The sequence below is a fragment of the Canis aureus genome, chromosome 17 (assembly GCF_053574225.1).
Source record: "Canis aureus isolate CA01 chromosome 17, VMU_Caureus_v.1.0, whole genome shotgun sequence".
Classification (NCBI taxonomy): Eukaryota; Metazoa; Chordata; class Mammalia; order Carnivora; family Canidae; genus Canis; species Canis aureus.
The window spans coordinates 33,120,913-33,133,381 of NC_135627.1; the positions used below are offsets into that span (position 1 = coordinate 33,120,913).

The following is a 12,469-nucleotide window of genomic DNA, read 5'->3' on the forward strand; positions in this document are numbered from 1 at the left end:
TGATTATATCTGATTAATCAATGCATTCTATTGCTTTCTTATCTAGGATACGTATGAATTAAGTCAAATAAAATTAATCTAGTTTTTGAGACTTTCCACAATATCTTTTGACATATGTATACAAAAGCAGTATTCAGAATTCACTTTTTCCAGGAAATTATGTGCCATGCTATATCCTTGGTAGTATTTTCCAGATTCAAGGACTATATTTGTATCAGAGTTGGCTCCCTGGACATCCTTAGAATTCTTGGAAAGCAAAGGTTATTGGCACATAGGAGTTTAGAGAGAAGAGATTATCTTTACCAAACCCCTCTGCTCATGAGGAGCCAAGCAGGAGCAGTGAAGGGACATGCCCAAAGTCTAGGCTCCAGTTCATAAGACCCAGTGCTTCAGATTTGGGTAGTATTCCTTGCCCTGTTTCTGAGATAAAGATTAACAAGATAGTATCTTGGCTTCTTTACTTTAAAGTAACAGTTTTGTACCTCTGAGGGAAGATGTATCTAATAAGTCAACCTTAAAACAATTGCATTTACTTAGAGAAAGAAATAATTAAATATATGCCAATGAAACGGGTTCCAAAAAATGATGGCTAAACTCTTTTCTTCCAGTGTTTTGCTAATCACTGGCTATATATTGTTCTCAAGCCTCAGTTTCCTCTTTAGAGAAACGACACTAAAAGTAATGCCTGATTAGGCTTTTCTGCCATTTACTAGCTATGAAAATAAGTGCCATTATAAATACATTACACACAAACTAACCATGTCGCTATTTCCAGATTTAGATTATTACATATAAAACCCATCCATATTTTTGTTATTCCATGTAAAAAACAGACTATTCCATGTGAATTTTCATATCAATTACATTTACTTTCAAAAAAGGCACACAAAAACTGTGAGTGTGGTATCTATATGGATACACATTCATGCATACATACATACACAGAAGGAAAGACTTTTCAACTTGACCTAAAATGTTGGGACAGTTTATGTGAAATGTTTTAGCTGATCTCTAAGTTTAATAGATAAATATCTTGCACGCTTTCTAAATCAATATGATAATTATATTTAATTATCATTACTGGGGATCCCTGGGTGGCGCAGCGGTTTGGCGCCTGCCTTTGGCCCAGGGCACGGTCCTGGAGACCCGGGATCAAATCCCACATCGGGCTCCCGGTGCATGGAGCCTGCTTCTCCCTCTGCCTGTGTCTCTGCCTCTCTCTCTCTCTGTGTGACCATCATAAATAAAATTTAAAAAATAATAATAATAATTATCATTACTGGTGGTTATCATTATTCTACTAGCCTCACTTTGCGTATTTAGTCAAAACCCCACCGAAACATGATAATTCAAAAAAATTAATCACAAAATGTGGGGTCGCACTATTGTGAGAGTAATAGTTTGTTGGGTTGCCTCAATTCTGATGATCTTCACTCATACCTCACCTCAGCAACTCACTCTCCTAAGCACACTCTACCTAGGTATTAGCAGCTGAATCATGTCCCCCTCCCCACCCCCCCACCCCCCTACCAAATTTATATGTTGAGACTTAATGCTCAGTGTGACTGTATTTGGAGATGAAGTCTTTAAGGAGGTTATTAAAGTTAAATGAGTTCATAAGAGTGGAGCCCTAATTTAGTACGACAGTGCCCTTATAAGAAGAGAAAGAGACTCCATGGGATGTGAGTAGACAAAAGAAAAGCCATGTGGGGACACAGAGAGAAGGCAACCATCTGAAAGCCAAGGAGACAGGCATCAAAAGAAACCAGTCCTGTCAGTATCTTGATCTAGAACTTCCAGCCCCCATAATTATGAGAAAATACATTTCTGTTGTAGAAAGCTGCCCAGACTATGGTATTTTGTTATGGCAGCCCAGGCTGCCTAATGCATTAGGCAAACCATAAAGTCCAAGCTCTTTTATTACCCCCAATTCTTCCAGCTTCCTATTTTTTCACTCCTACTACCCTACTCTCTAAGCTCCATGAGAACTCCAGTACCCAACGGTTGATTTTCTTCTCACGTTAGTCTCTCTCCAGCTATTCATAAGATAGGTCCAATCCATAACAAAGCTTGTGCATCCACCTGGTGACAACACACACTAGCAGAAAATAAAGGAGGAATCTTTGACCCCTCCCTTCTAAAAACCTCTTCCCATTATCGTTAACTCACTTAATGTTTTACTCTTTCTATACCTGCCTTACAATACCCCAAACCAAAATTGATGGAACTGTCTCATTTCTTCACTCCAACACCTATTCTGGCTGAAGAAACTCAAACAAGTTTAATTTGGTATCACCACATATTCATGCTGCCTATGTTTCTGTTCAATTTCCTTTCTCATTTTCCTCAATCTCAAATATTTCACTTCCTCCTTCAAACTCCTAAGTGTCATCACTCATTTTGGGCTTCAGCAAATGACTCAGCTTCCAGCTTCAGCAAATGCCTGAGAAGAATGGGGATTCCAGATTTGCTTTCCCCATCACCTCTGATGGAGCAAATTTTTCCATTCATTCCCTCATGCTAGAAGATATGTCTCTCATTATTCCCACCCCCTTTTCTGGCAAACTTTCAAAATATTTTGATCTTATCCTGTCTCAAAAAAGAATTTTTATTTCTCATTAATGAAACACACAAGCAAAAACAAACAACAACAAAAACCTCGGGATGCCTGGGTGGCTTGGTGGTTAAACGTCTGCCTTCAGTTCGGGGCGTGATCCCAGGATCCAGGATCAGGTCCCTCCCACATTGGGCTCTTAGCAGGAAGCCTGCTTCTTCCTCAATCTTTCTCTCTCTCTCTCTCTCTCTCTCTCTCTCTCTGCCTCTCATGAATAAATAAATAAAATCTTAAAAAAAAAAAAAAAAAACCTCAACCCTGCCACTACATCCAGCAACCATTCTAATTCTTTCCTTTCCTTCATCATCAGGTTCTACAGAAGACAGCTGTGTTTGAGCTCTTTGATTCCTATTACATATTCCCTACACCTTCCACTATAACTTGGCCTCAACATTACCATTCTGCTAAGCAGCGGTCAGCAAACTTCCATAAAGGCCCAGATGGTAAATATTTTTGGTTTTGCAGGCCATACGGTTTGTGTTACAATTACTCAGCTTTGTTGTTACAGTGTGAAAACCAACAGACAATACATAAACAAATGATATTAGATGCATTCCAATAAAACTTGTTATGGACACTGTAATTTAAATGTAATATAATATTCATGGACATCAAAAAAATTGTACTTTCAATTTTTTTCAACCATTTAAAAAGACAAAAACATTCTTACCTTATCAACCACACACAAAACAGGGGGCAGACCAGATGTGGCCTGTAGGCAGTCTTCAAACTCATGTACTGAACCTATTCTTTCCAGCATTACCAATGATCTCCATATTACATTCAAACCAATGGGTATTTCTACTGTCCTTAGCCCACAGACTTCTTTCCTGCATTGTCCTCTAGACCACTTCTTCTTCCTAAAGATCTTCTCTTCTCAATATTTCATAACACTACTCTTCTCTGTGTTTTATTTCTCTCCTGTCTGAACGTTATTTTCTGTTTTCCTTCCTGGGCCCCTCTACTCCAGTTACCCCTTAACTGTCAGTGACCTCAAGCTCACATGTCACCTCCCTTCTCTGTACCTTATGCACATTCTCATTGAGTGATCTCATCCACAGCCTTGGCTTCAGCATACCCATGACTTCTCATTGTGCCAGCCTATCTTTGATCCTTAATTTCCCTTCTGAGCTTTAGACACAGACATAATAGACAGTTTACCTAGAGATCTCAGAAGCATTCAAATGTAACTTTTCCTAGACTGCAGCTAGTCTATATCTATACAGTCTTTCTCACCAATGAACAAACAACTGTTCGTCCATTTGTCAGGACTAAAAACAAACCACAAATTGTCCTACCTAGAAGTTGCCATATTCTCTCTCTCCCTCTCTTTCTCTGTCCCTAAACACACACACACACACACACACACACACACACACTAATACTATTGAGTCTATCTCCTTAAATGTTCTCATACCCATTAACTTTCTCTAGTTTTACTACCTTACTGGAGATCTTGATGGTTTCTGTCTTGGAGTACTATGCTGGACAGCCACACTGGTTATTCTATATTTCCCATCATCATCCCATTTCAAGATACTTTCTCTACATTTCTCTCCTTCTCTCTGCCTAGAGAGACCAAACTATAATTACTGCAACTTCCAGCTTTCCTACTCTCTGGCTTCCCATTGGGTTCATTCTCTGGCAATAAGCATAGGGCAATAACAGCTTCCTGCTGTTGTGGTTCCCTGGGTGCTTTTCCCTCTTTTGCTGATTCCCTTAACCCTGTCTATACCCTGTAAATAGTCCTTCAGTAATCTCTCTTCAGTTGAGCCCTTTGAAAGTACCATCTGTTTCCTGCAACTGAAATACAAACTAATTTGAATTCCTGGTTCCAATCCATCCCCACCCATTCCATGTTACCATTAGACTAATATAGCTGAGTTGCAAATCTGATTATAGTTCCTCAATGACCTTCAGTGGTTCTCAAGTTAAAGTCCATACCCTTAGCTTAGTTCATAAAATGTCCATGATTTGATAATATCTATCAATGTAGTTTATCTTCCACACTGCTCTTTCCTCTCATAAACCAAAAGCTATTTGCTGTCACTCAAACAAGCCATGCTGTCTATTCTCTCTTTCCTTTCCATTCTGTTTTCTTAATGGAATCCTTTACTTTCTCTCTTCAGCTCTCCAACTCCTACTTCCTCAATCTCTCTCTCTCTCTCTCTCTGCCTCTCTCAAAATTCAGCTCCAAAGTCTCCTCTTGTAGAATCTACCAGTCTTGTTTACATGTCCACCAATGTATTATACACCTATCATATTTTTATCAGACTTCAGCAATAATTGTGGATTAACATTGTCTCCCCACTGGTATAAAACATCTTGAGGACAAGGAACATGACTTATTCTAATTTGTTGATCCTAGCTATAAAACAGAGAGCCCTTAATTGGTACTCCTCTTTCTTCTTCTTAGCAGACACAAAATTAGAAAGAGCTCTCTTTTTCTCTCTCCTTTCTGATCACCATTAGGAATGTTTCTAAATATCTCTAAACCCTAATCTAGGGCCTTGAATGCGTAGTATTATTCTACATAATGGAAAAATGATCATCCGTTGTTCTCCTCAGACTGGAGTCTGAGAAATAGTAGTAAAATGATCTCTGGAGGGGCACCTGGGTGGCTCAGTGGTCAAGCATCTGCCTTTGGCTTGGATCATGATCCTGGGGTCCTGGGATCGAGTCCTGCATTGAGCTCCACAGGGAACTTGCCTCTTCCTCTGCCTATGTCTCTGCCTCTCTGTGTGTATCTCTCATGAATAAATAAATAAAAATAAATAAAGGATCTCTGGAGGTAATATTCTGGCACCCACTCCTTCTTTTGCAACAGGTGCCTGGGCTCCTCCAAGGCACATGGCTGAGGACAGAGTCTGAGAGGAACAGGAGGGCATTTGCAACAGAGCTGAGCAGGCTAGATATGCACTAGTAACATATTTCTTAGTTCCCAGCTTTGGGAATTTTACAGGGTATTAGTTTGCATCTGTATTTACTTGTCTTGACAATCAAGGTCTTAAGAAAGAGTAGGCACAAGACTCTTGAAAAGACACTGATTCAGTCACCCCATCATCATCCTGGTCTTTCTTGGCACTCTGAAGTTTAAGAGAAAGAGAAAAAAAGAAAGACACAGACAGACAAACTGACAGAGAAAGAGAGAGAAAGGTTGGCACTCGCTAGTAATGTGATATTGTCATTTACTGAATGATCAATCTAATTGTTAAAATATTCTCCTTTTTATAATGAGAGCACTTGCCCCACATCAGAAGTTGGCCCAGGCAGTGAGGATGGATGTAGAGGTGATGCAGGGGCTCTGACCATCGCTCCATTGCTTTCACTCAGTCACTGAAACCTCCTCATACCCTGAAATCTTTCACATGGTTTTGGTCTGTAAATCACCATGGTAATGAGCACTACATAAATAACTCATAGAGTTCAATAGAAAAAAAAAAAAGAAACTAACAATGAACATGAATAATGAGGAAGTAAGGGCTTTGTGCACTAGTTCCAATTAAATTGTTCACAATAAATAAACACACTTATGCTTTCTTGAATCTGTGGGTGCTGGCTTTCTTTGCCTAGAGAGAATAAAGACTGAGTAAGTAAGAGAGAGGAAACTGGATTTATTGATTCAAATATAGTTTAAAAATAGGAAAGGTGGCCTGAACAGTAACAGGGGAAATAAGAGCCAGCCACAGAGTGATACTGTGCACCTGCAATAAAAACAAGCTAAATAAAAACAAATATTTTTTTTAATTTTTTAAAGGAAAAAAAAAGTCTCCCAACAGGTTAGAGTTAAATATAAAACTATTGACTAAAGTGGAGATGAACATGCATAAGAAATGGTTAACAATGTTTTATAAGTTCAACCATGACAGTATTAGTATAGGAAAAGTCTGCCTTTCAATATTTTGGCAATAGCTTGATAAGGAACCAACAGGAGTTTTCACACAGCACCTTAAAAGCCTGTCTTATCCTTGGGGTTTCTTCAGCCAATGAAAGTTTGTCATGATGATGTAATGCTCCTGAGTTGTGTTTCAGCACCGAGTATGTGGTCACCGGATATCATGCCTGAGATATAGGTAAGTTTCTGGATCAAATCTTTCTTTCCAGCCTGTTCCCCTGCTTAAACTAATTTCAGCAGAGATCATTTGTTTCTCATCTAGTTTACTATCTCTGAACATTTTTTTTTAATGTGGGCTATGGTTATTATAGAATTGTAAAGACAGCTGGTAAACAAAATGATGGGATCTAAGAGTCAATTTTCCTCTGTTATTAGTATGAAGGCTTTTACTCCTCAGCAATTTATCATCACCTCAGAGGGGAAGAGCAGCAATCAGGGTTATGCTTTATTTGTTAAGGGAGTTCTAGTCATTTAACAAACAAGTTTTACTAGAAAGACATTTTCAGGGAGATGGAAAGATTTCTTTTTAAGGATTCACACTGAATTTGACTTATATTATTAAGTGAGCCCCACTGAGCTGTAAGCAGGGAACAAAGTTTCAATGTTTATTGTAAATAGAGAATATATATAGATCCTGCCTCCACAGAGGTTAAACACTAAAAGAGAGCTAGAGAGACAGTATGCTAATTGTTTTCTATTTTTAATTAAGTCAAAAAAATTTACAAAGGAAGAAAAGACTTAAAGACTTGATGACCTTTAGTGGCCTAATAGTTATATGAAGTTAAATAGAGAAAAATTAAATATGAATAAATAAGCTAATTCTAATATGTGGATGTGCAGATGCTTTTATATGTAAGCACTATTTTTAAATTTGGAGTATTTTAAAAATTTGAGCGAGGTAATCAGCCAGCACAACGAATGGATAGGTACCTCTCTTTCTTTTCTCTCCATGATACCCTCTGCAGATGTGGAGATTTGTAAGGAACTCTTACTGATACCAAACTGTGTATATTCAAGCAACATGAGTTACAGAAAACAATTATGCAGATAACTCAAGAATTCTTTAAAAATCAGGAATGCTATTGGGGAAAAAAGAATGAGTCAGGGGGAGGGGGATACCAGGAGGGGAGGAGTTTAATAACATGTTGCCAACAACACTGATTGAATTATTCAGACGATTAGTCATCTTTCATGTTACCTCTGATCATATAGACAGAGACTCTGAGGAAAGCATCTCAAGTAAGAGTGTAGAAAAAATTATGTTCAGCAATAAGGAGAAACAGAAAATGTTAAGTGTTACACAACTTCTAAAAGGGGAAATATTTTTTTTTCTTTTGTAGAACTTGATGTCTGATGGGTGCTGAGGCATGTATTCTTTTACCAAAAACTTTTCAACTTTCTAGCTTAAAAGCTACTTTGCTTGGCCCTCAGCTGAGATTCTCAAGTACTCATCCTTTTCCACTGCATCTTCATTTACTTTACTTCCAAACAGTGAGGTCATCTCTCTACCATACTTCCTAAATGGTTAATAGATGCTCACCCCTTGCAGAAAATGATCCTCCTCTCTCTGTTTCCACAGTCATTTCATTTTTCTCTCAAAGTATTTGGTATTATAAAGTAAACCTTACAGAAGTCTTTTAAAATGTATCAGTCAGCATAATACAAACATTACTCACTTTCCATTTTTAACCACAATTTTCCATAACATGGCTTTGGTGCAGTACTTGGTGCTGACACTTAGGACTTAGATAAAATCTCTTATTTCCATAGCATCTTTGCTTGGAAATGCTTTGCTTTTTGCACCATAGATTCTGCACAGGGAGCCAATGTGGTTATAAAAAGAGGTAGAAGTCCTGTTCTAGAATGATACGAATGAGAGGTGCTCTAGAATGACTGATGGAAAGATCAAACTCTTTCCAAGAAAGGGAAACAGTATAGAGAAGGTGGAGAATGATGAGAACAACAGGAGGGATGGCCTGGTTTCTGATACAGGATGCATTTGGCTTTCGGGCCTTGGTCTATGCGGAACGCCTGGGCCTTTATCACAGAGCTTTGGTGTAGCGTGGTATAGCTCATTAGGCCTGGGTTCCCAATTCTCATGGCACCCAGCTGGAAGCAGAAAGGGCATCCATGTGGATTAAAGCACAACTCATTAGTCTGTCAGCCGGGCCTTTGGAGAGGCCAGAAAGGAATCCGCTTGGGCTTCTGCTTCTGCTTGATCTAGGAAACCTCTTTGATCCTTACTCTGTGATGCAACTATGCAGGAAAATTCAGGAATTTTTAAGATTCTTTTTTAATGGGGAAGATAGTACTTAAGGAAGGACCTTACGACATGATCTGAGTACAGATGGGGACCAAATAACATACCCTGTGATTTATCCTGTGGACAGAGCAGGCCTTGGAAAAGACAATCCAGGGTAGATCTCTTTGTATGAGTAAGGTCAGAAGGTTACAGTCCAATTCCAGCTTTCCTGAAATCAAAAGGTTATATCTATATGAAAGACGGCCTAGAGGATTTGTTAAGTTCACAAAGTCTTGTAACCCAGAAAATAAGATTCTGGTAAACCCAGAAAATGAAGTTTCTGTCCTTAAAGAGCTTTCACTTTTCCTCAATTTGTTAAGTCAAGCACAGAGAAGTAGAAGTTTGTGATAAAAGGAAGATGGCCACACCCCCCAGTGTGCCAAAAATGGTCCAGTTTATGCCTTTTATCTCGGTATAATTATCAATAGCACCTCTGTTCATTTTCAAAAGTTTCTGGTTTGTCACTTACAAATGATGAACCATTAAAAGAATTTAAATATGAGGTAAAGGGGAATCATTAATCCAGGCAAGAAATTCCAAGGCCCTGAGCCAAGGCAGTGTCATGGTGATAGGGAAGAGCAAACAGTATCCATTTCCCCTTTTAGAAGCAGTGTCCCCACCTCCTTTGGGAGAATTTCTCCTGCCCTTTGTGAGGTATCCCTGTGTGTCAATCAAGGGATAGGCATGTGATCCATGAGCCAACAGGACACTCTCCCAGGGTTTCACCCCTTGGGCAGAATGATAAGGTGAGAGAAGGAGAAACTCATCACTGAGCTGAGCACCTGAGCACTGAGAATCCCAATAATTGGGTCCTGCTACAGAGAACCCCCCAAAACAGCCCCTGTTTAGCTCTGGGTTAGCTCTTCAGCCTTCCTTTCACCCTGTGAGTTCCCCAGTAGACTTCCCATAAACATCTTTTTGGTTTAAATTAGCCAGATTTCCATTTCTGCTGCTCACAACCAAAGAAGCCCCACTACAGATACCATGGTTGTCAACATGCTTCAGGTACATATGGAGGAAAAGCAAGGCAATACACTCAAGAGCTTGTTCCTCTCTTTCGTGCCGTATCTTAGCCATGATTTTTGTAAGTCAGCTTCATACTGTAATCTCCCTCTATCCCTTTCATATAGTTCATAAGATGCTGCATCTGCTTCGCAGCTAATTTTCCAATCATCGTGTGCGAATATATACACGGCAATGGAGTTTACTGTGTTAAAAGGCAGTTGTTAGTGTTGAATTTGAAGATTTGGCTTCTGCCGTGGGGAGTCTAAGAGCCCAGGATTTGTTTCCTTACCTCTTGTGGTGGTTCCAAACCACATGGGGTGGGGGGTGGGGGTGCAGGCTGGAGGGGGGGGGGACTGCAAGCAAAAGGCTAAGACTTAACTTAAACAAAACAAACCCAAAACAGACTTCACAAACAGACCTTTCCCGGGAGATTATTTGTGAATGAGATGAGTGCACGTGAGAAACCGGAAGTTTTTATTTGGGTATTGTTCTCCTTTAAGCCATTTGAGGCATGTAGTGATGCCTCTGCGGTTGTAACAGGGCTGGTGGGTGCGGAGCAGGGACCTAGCCCGGGCTGCACACTCTTGCTTCAGGTAGGGGGAGCAAATCAAAGTGGGAAGGGCAAGACCGTACCCTGCGATTGGCTGAATTTTGATGCAGCATATACTCTAACGTCCTCAAATATAGTATGCAGGAAGTCTCCACAGATGCACTCTGCTGCAGTTCTTGAAAGGCAGGAACAAATTTAAACTGGGTTTTGTAAAAACAAATGACATCATTCCTGCACACTCTGAAAAGCTGCAGCCCCAGTGGAACATTTTCCCATTTTCCCCTTTGCTCTTTATGTGTCTGACTGCAGGGCTTCAGGTTTTTATGCTGCCCGTTTAACTGGCTAAATCTTGCAGGGAATAACCTTTCATCACTTGCCTCTAAAAATAATAAAATCCACGAAGAAAATATAGAGGCATGTAAAAGTTCATTTAAACTCACGTTTAATCTCCATGTGGCTGTTATCTAGAGACATGACAGCACATGGGAAGAATTCTAGTGATTTGAAAGAAACAATAACAAAAATGCTGTATTGAGGACTGTCATCATGGAAATTATGGCACGGATTTATTTTGGGTGGCCTTCATTGTACAGACAGTGTTAAGCACGGATGGTGGGGAGGACTAGGATTTCCATTTAGGGATTTTTCTGGGTTTGCATTGTTAGCTGCAAAAGTAATCAGGGATCCGTCATAGTTAAGATGGTCAGTTAAAAGCTATATTGAAATACTGTTCTAGATCTGCTGTTCCTCATTGTAGAATTCTACAAAATAGAAAAGATACGTGCATCTGAAAGTTTAGATGCAGCAGAGCTAGCTGACTTTCAAAATGTTGTCTAAGATGCTAGACACCTGGAAATGCAATATTGAATCTCAGACATACCAAAATGAGATGGAAATTTTCTTATCAAGAAAACATTTGTTTAAGCACTCTCCCTAGTCAAAGCATGTCCTGGGAAGTTCCCTATTTGTCAATGTCAGTCCTGTAAGAGCAACTGCATGGACACATACAGTGACAGCCCACTAAGGCTCCAAGCCTACCTACCTGGTTTTCTAAGTCCCATCCCCAAATCCCAGACCTAACCATTTGCCTTCCTAAAACCAATTTCCACACCTAATTCTGGAAACTGCTTTTCTTTATCAAATGCACTATTAAAATCTTTTCAGTTTAATTTTCTTCAATATTATTATTAGATGGCAAACAGAAATGAATTTCAAATGACAAGAGTGAATTTTATATGAAAAACTATATAAGATATCTTCTGAACTAAGGTATGCACTTAAGACCACCACCCTTAAAATTCTCAGTGGCATATTTAGGAAACAGAGGCAAAATGATGCCTGCCTTTCTCTCTGAAATGAAACCAATCCAGAGATCATCTTAAAGAGAAATGAAGAAACACGTCCATATGTCCATCCCTGCCCTCCCTCTTAAACATTATTTTTTTTTATATCTGGTTCTGTGTAGTTCCTTTGATCTTCAAACCCCAGAGGTCATCTTTGAAAACCCTACTTTTGCTCATGCCATTATGAATTAAACACTGCTACTGTGTAGACGTAAAGAAAGTCATATGCCAGCAATCGAGAATATCTAAAATAGAGATACGTTTACTAGTTAAGAAATACAAGGCATTTGATTAAATAAATATGTCTTTATTATCAAGGATAAGACCATTGGTTTATTTTCAGTGCCCTCTTCTTTAAAATTGCTCTCTCATTCTGAAAGAAAAAAATTGAAAATATTTTTCTGGATAGTTTTCTCCATTCTATTATCTGAAATTGTTTCCATTTCAAAAAAGATGCCCAACGAGGTCTTCTTATGGAACTAAACATAATTTCCTCTTGCTATAACCACTTTTTTCCATTAGAAACACTTTTTACATGTGGGAAGTCTGCTTTATACTCACCAGTTTGGGAACAGAAGAGAGAACTTCCCAGAACCTCCTTCTGAACTTTTAGCCTCTCTTCTTTCTTCTTACTTTGTCTTTTACCTCCCTGAACTGTTAGAGCTAAGGAAACAGAAATAGAAGCTTGAGGTTGTAGTGGTTGCTTGGACCCTTCCTTGAACCTTAAAAATTAAGAACAATTCTTTTTAAGAAGTAGGAA

General features: G+C 39.1%; 1 protein-coding gene and 1 long non-coding RNA gene across 2 annotated transcripts in view; one reads left to right on the forward strand and one right to left on the reverse strand.

The window, feature by feature from the left end:
* Positions 1–12,469, reverse strand: part of LOC144287904 (uncharacterized) — an 80,327-nt gene that overhangs the window by 64,322 nt on the left and 3,536 nt on the right. The window contains exons 2-3 of the long non-coding RNA XR_013355730.1: positions 12,271–12,372; positions 8,877–8,980 (exon numbers count right to left, since the gene is read on the reverse strand). This is a non-coding gene — a long non-coding RNA (uncharacterized LOC144287904). The remainder of the gene's footprint in view (positions 1–8,876; positions 8,981–12,270; positions 12,373–12,469) is intronic.
* Positions 6,670–12,469, forward strand: part of KLF12 (KLF transcription factor 12) — a 591,716-nt gene continuing 585,916 nt past the window's right edge. The window contains exon 1 of the mRNA XM_077855379.1: positions 6,670–6,687. The gene's annotated coding sequence lies outside the window, so the exon portion shown is untranslated. The remainder of the gene's footprint in view (positions 6,688–12,469) is intronic.